Genomic DNA, 6,807 nt, shown 5'->3' with positions numbered 1-6,807 from the left:
GAAGCCCCTCCTACAAGTTGGATTGGCTTGATGGGCACTTTTTGCGTACCATACAGTCAAGTTGCTCCAACAACAGCTCAATGGGGTTGAGATCTGGTGACAGCACTGGCCACTCCATTACAAATAGAATACCAGCTGCCTGCTTCTTCCCTAAATACTTCATGCATAATTTGGAGGTGTGCTTTGGTTCACTGTCCTGTTGTAGGATGAAATTGGCTCCAATCAAGCTCTGTCCACAGGGTATGGCTTGGCGTTGCAAAATGGAGTGATAGCCTTCCTTATTTAAAATCCCATTTACCTTGTACAAATCTCCCACTTTACCAGCACCAAAGCAACCCCAGACCATCACATTACCTCCACCATGCTTGACAGATGGCGTCAGGCACTCTTCCAGCATCTTTTCAGTTGTTCTGCATCTCACAAATGTTCTTCTGTGTGATCCAAACACCTCAAACTTTGATTCGTCTGTCCATAAAACTTTTTTCCAATCTTCCTCTGTCCAATGTCTGTGTTCTTTTGCCATTATTAATCTTTTCCTTTTATTAGCCAGTCTCAGATATGGCTTTTACTTTGCAGCTTTGCCCTGAAGGCCAGCATCCCGGAGTCGCCTCTTCACTATAGACTTTGACACTGGCGTTTCGCGTGTACTATTTAATGAAGCTGCCAGTTGAGGAGCTGTGAGGCGTCGATTTCTCAAACTAGAGACTCTAATGTACTTGTCTTGTTGCTCAGTTGTGCAGCGGGGCCTCCCACTTCTCTTTCTACTCTGGTTAGAGCCTGTTTGTGCTCTCCTCTGAAGGGAGTAGTACATACCGTTGTAGGAAATCTTCAGTTTCTTGTCAATTTCTCGCATGGAATAGCCTTCATTTCTAACAATAATAGACTGTCGAGTTTCACATGAAAGTTCTCTTTTTCTGGCCTTTTTGAGAGTTTCATAGAACAAACAAATGTAATACTCCAGATTCTCAATTAGCTCAAAGGAAGGTCAATTTTATAGCTTCTCAAATCAGCCAAAACATCCATTAGCCTTCTTATACAGTTAGCAAACACAATGTACCATTAAAACACTGGAGTGGTGGTTGTTGGAATTGGGCCTCTATAAACCTATGTAGATATTGCAATAAAAACAACACGTTTGCAGCTAGAATAGTCATTTACCACATTAACAATGTATAGAGTGTATTTCTGATTCATTTAATGTTAACTTCATTGAAAAAAAAATGTGCTTTTCTTTCAAAAATAATGACATTTCTAAATGACCCCAAACTTTTGAACGGTAGTGTAATTGTCTGCATTTTTATCTGCATTTCATCTGACTAAACAGCCACTATTTAATATATTATAATAGGATTTTCTATTCATATATTTTATTTTTGATTACTTGTCTTACTTCCTGGATGATGTGCCCGTTTTCTTGTTTGTTTTTCCCACCCATGTCCACTCATTATTGATTAATAAAACTTCAACATATTTCACCTTTATTATTGACCTTTTTGTAGGCTTTTACTTTGGTGTTCTAGCTAGATTTTCTGATTGGTCACTACTACAGTATATGTAATCCACACATGCACGATATATAACACAATGGATACTTTTCTCTATATATAGATGAATATTGATTACCATTAGTGTTGAGCGATACCTTCCGATATCAGGAAATATCGGATCGGATTGGATCGGGCCGATACTCAAAAAGTATCGGATATCGCCGATTCCGATACCGGAAACCAATGCAAGTCAATGGGACACAAATATCGGAATGAAAATAAACCCTTTCATTCCTTGTAGGTTAATTCTACATGAAGGAAAACAACTAACAATAATGTAGAATGTATTGGGGGAGGTGGTTGCCCAAATCGATGGGAACAGTGCTCACAGTGAAACATGAAAAGCCGGCAATTCAGCAGCGGCATACACTGGTACCCGACAATTTAGAACAGAAAGAATAGAGCTTCACACATAGATTAGATAGATAGAAACATGTCAGTCACATATATAACAAGTACAGTGACAGTGTTGCTTACTGTACTTGTCATTTAGTGTAAAGGATTTATTTAAAAAAATAATAGTGTTTTCATGCACCGTCTCTTTAAAAAAGCCGGCCGGCAATTCAGCAGTGGTACCCGACAATTTAGAACAGAAAGATAGAGCATCACACATAGATTAGATAGATAGAAACATGTCAGTCACGTATATAAGAAGTACAGTGACAGTGTTGGTTACTGTACTTGTCATTTAGTGTTAAAATAAAGGATTTATTAAAAAAAAAATTGGCGTGGGGTTCCCCGTAATTTTAGTCTCTAGCGGAGGTTAAGCAGATGCCTGGGGCAGATGTTTGAAGCCTGAGAAGGGGGTAATACCCACGGAGCTTCCCAGGCTACTAATATCAGCCCCCAGCTGAATACCTAGCCTTTACTAGCTATTAAAATGGGGGACCCCCAAAAAAATGACGTTGGGTCCCCCCTATTTTAATAGCTAGCAAAGGCTAGGCAGACAGCTGGGGGCTGATATTAATAGCCCAGGAAGGGTGCCATGAATATTGGCCCCCTCGCAGGCTAGAAACACCAGCCGTCAGCCACCCCAGAAATGGCGCATCCATAGGATGTGCCAATTCTGTCACTTAGCCTCGCTCTTCCCACTGCCCTGTAGCGGTGGCAGTGGGGTAATAGGGCTGGGGTTGATGTCAGCTTATAATGCCAGCTGACATCAAGCCCAGGTTAGTAATGGAGAGGCGTCTATAAGACACCCCCATTACTAACTCCATAGTCAAGGTTAAAAAAAAACACAAACACCCAGAATAAAGTCCTTTAATTGAAATAAACACACAATTCTTTATTGTTCTAAATTAAACCATACTTACCATCATGCCCATTCCAGCTGAAGCCAATGTCTTCTGCAATAAAAGTAAAATAATAAACCAACATCATCCTTACCTTTCGATGGTTCCCAGGACAGCTCCAGATCTCCTACATCGAGATGACAGGCTGGACCGCAGCAGAAAGCTGCCATCCAGCCTGTCATCCCGCAGACACTGAGAAGCTCAGGCATGCTTGCGCTCCTCAGTGTCTGGCTGTGACGGCATCCAGATGAGCCGACAATGAACTCAGTTCACCTCATGCACGTCACTGACAGCGTGGGAGAATTCTCCTGCGCAAGCGGTGAGCGTGAGAGACTCGGCTCATCTGGATGCCGTCACAGCCTGACACTGAGGAGCGCAAGCATGCCTGCGCTTCACAGTGTCTGCGGGATGACAGGCTGGATGGCAGCGTTCTGCTGTGATCCAGCCTGTCATCTCGATGTAGCAGAGCTGGAGCTGTCCTGGGAACCATCGAAAGGTAAGGATGATGTTGCTTTATTATTTTTCTTTTATTGCAGGAGATCGTTGGCTTCAGCTGGAATGGGCGTGATGGTAAGTATGGTTTAATATAGAACAATAAAGAATTGTGTGTTTATTTCAATTAAAGGACTTTATTCTGGGTGTTTGTGTTTTTTTTTTACTTTGACTATGGGGTTAGTAATGAGGGTGTCTTATAGACGCCTCTCCATTACTAACCTGGGCTTGATGTCAGCTGGCATTATAAGCTGACATCAACCCCAGCCCTATTACCCCACTGCCACCGCTACAGGGCAGTGGGAAGAGCGAGGCTAAGTGCCAGAATTGGCGCATCCTATGGATGCGCCATTTCTTGGGCGGCTGACAGCTGGTGTTTCTAGCCTGGGAGGGGGCCAATATTCATGGCACCCTTCCTGGGCTATTAATATCAGCCCCCAGCTGTCTGCCTAGCCGTCATTTTTTTGGGGGTCCCCCATATTTATAGCTAGTAAAGGCTAGGTATTCAGCCGGGGGCTGATATTAGTAGCCTGGGAAGCTCCGTGGGTATTACCCCCTTCCCAGGCTTCAAACATCTGCCCCAGCCGTCTGCTTAACCTCCGCTAGAGACTAAAATTACGGCGAACCCCACGCCAATTTTTTTAAAAAAAAATCCTTTATTTTAACACTAAATGACAAGTACAATAATCAACACTATCACTGTACTTATTATATATGTGACTGACATGTTTCTATCTATCTAATCTATGTGTGATGCTCTATCATTCTGTTCTAAATTGTCGGGTACCGATGCTGAATTGCCGGCCGGCTTTTTTAAAGACGGTGCATGAAAACACTATTATTTTTTTAAATAAATCCTTTAACACTAAATGACAAGTACAGTAACCAACACTGTCACTGTACTTCTTATATATGTGACTGACATGTTTCTATCTATCTAATCTATGTGTGAATCTCTATTCTTTCTGTTCTAAATTGTCGGGTACCGGTATATGCCCCTGATGAATTGCCAGCTTTTCATGTTTCACTGTGAGTACTGTTCCCATCGATTTGGACAACCACTGTAATGCCACAACCACCATGGCTGTGGCATTAACGTCTTAAAAAAATATTAATTCCTGCTATTCCATTTAATTGTAATGTAAGGGAGATAATGTAATGTCAGCGCTTGAGCAGGAGAATTCTCCCACGCTGGGATGGCATTCTGATGACAGGCTGGATCGCAGCTGAGCTCTGCCATCCAGCTTGTCATCCTTCAGAGACACTGCAGAGCGCAGGCATTCTGTGAACTTCCGATTCCGGTATTCGATATTGTAAAAGTATCGGAACTCAGTATCGGAACAAAGATACAGCGAATATTGGTCGATACCCGATATTTCAGTATCGGAATGGTCAACACTAATTACCATACATCCATATTTAAAAATTGTGACTTGCATGTGTATCGTATTACTCTTAAAGTGTCTCTTAATAGTTTTTCACTGTGTCTATCAGCCGTCATCTCATCGCTCTTACGGTGGCTCAGTGGTCAGTACTAATGCTTAGAGGCGCTGGGTGCAAATCCCACCAAAGACAACATCTGCAAGAAATTTTATCTTCTCCCTGTGTTGGTGTGGGTTTCTTCCCATACTTCAAAGACATGCTGACAGGGAATTTGGATTGTGAGCCCAATGGGGACAGTGATGATAATGTCTGTAAAGCGCTGCGGAATATGATGGCGCTATATAACACATAAATTAATAAAAAATGGCTCATTCAGACGTCAATGTTGTTTCTCATCTGTGTTTTGCATCTGATTTCCATCATTGTTTGGTCAGTGTCAGTTTTACCATAAGAGAATATCAGTTTATTTTTGCATATGAAAAATTTTCTCAAGCTTCTATCAAACAAACAAGAAAATCGGACAGCATATGTATAGAATCTAAGTGCAATTTTTTTTAATTGACCCATATACAGTGGGTACGGAAATTATTCATGTTTCACTCTGTTTCATTGCAGCCATTTGGTAAATTCTAAAAAGTTTTTTTTTCTCATTAAAGTATACTCTGCACCTCATCTTGACTGAAAAAAAAACAGAAATGTAGAAATTTTTGCAAATTTATTAAAAAAGAAAAACTGAAATATCACATGGTCATAAGTATTCAGACCCTTTGCTCAGACACTCATATTTAAGTCACATGCTGTCCATTTCCTTGTGGTCCTCCTTGAGATGGTTCTACTCCTTCATTGGAGTCCAGCTGTGTTTAATTAAACTGATAGGACTTGATTTGGAAAGGAACACACCTGTCTATATAAGACCTCACAGCTCCCAGTGCATGTCAGACCAAATGAGAATCATGAGCTCAAAGGAACTGCCCAAAGAGCTCAGAGACAGAATTGCGGCAATGCACAGATCTGGCCAAGGTTACAAAAGAATTTCTGCATTACTCAAGGTTCCTAAGAGCACAGTGGCCTCCATAATCCTTAAATGGAAGAAGTTTGGGACCACCATAAGTCTTCCTAGACCTGTCCAGCCAAACTGAGCAATCGTGGAAAAAGAACTTTAGTGAGAGAAGTAAAGAGGAACCCCAAGATCACTGAGGCTGAGCTCCAGAGAAGCAGTAGGGAGATGGGAGAAAGTTCCACAAAGTCAACTATCACTGCAGCCCTCCACCAGTCGGGCCATTATTGCAGAGTGGCCCGACAGAAGCCTCTCCTCAGGGCAAGACATATGAAAGCCCGCATAGCGTTTGCTCAAAAACACATGAAGGACTCCCAGACTATGAGAAATAAGATTTTCTGGTCTGATGAGACGAAAACAGAACTTTTTGGTGATAATTCTAAGCGGTGTGGGTGGAGAAAACCAGGCGCTGCTCATCACCTGCCCAATACAATCCCAATAGTGAAACATGGTGGTGGCAACATCATGCTATGGGGGTGTTTTTCAGCTGCAGGGACAGGATGACTGGTTGCAATTGAACATGAATGCGGCCAAATACAGAGATATCCTGGATGAAAACCTCTTCCAGCGTGCTCTGGACCTCAGACTTGGCTGAAGGTTCACCTTCCAACAAGACAATGACCCTAAGCACACAGCTAAAATAACAAAGGAGTGGCTTCAGAACAACTCTGTGACCATTCTTGACTGGCCCAGCCAGAGCCCTGACCTAAACCCAATTGAGCATATCTGGAGAGACCTGAAAATGGCTGTCCAACAACGTTCACCATCCAACATGACGGAACTGGAGAGGATCTGCAAGGAAGAATGGCAGAGGATCCTCAAATCCAGGTGTGAAAAACTTGTTGCATCATTCCCAAGAAGACTCATGGCTGTACTAGCTCAAAAGGGTGCTTCTACTCAATACTGAGCAAAGGGTCTAAATACTTATGACCTTGTGATATTTCAGTTTTTCTTTTTTAATAAATGTGCAAAAATTTCTACATTTCTGTTTTTTTCAGTCAAGATGGGGTGCAGAGTGTACTTTAGTGAAAAAAAA

Source organism: Phyllobates terribilis, unplaced genomic scaffold, assembly GCF_046119375.1.
Source record: "Phyllobates terribilis strain yellow unplaced genomic scaffold, ASM4611937v1 Scaffold_1__5_contigs__length_1240528914, whole genome shotgun sequence".
Classification (NCBI taxonomy): Eukaryota; Metazoa; Chordata; class Amphibia; order Anura; family Dendrobatidae; genus Phyllobates; species Phyllobates terribilis.
Note: the sequence above shows the minus strand (reverse complement) of the source record.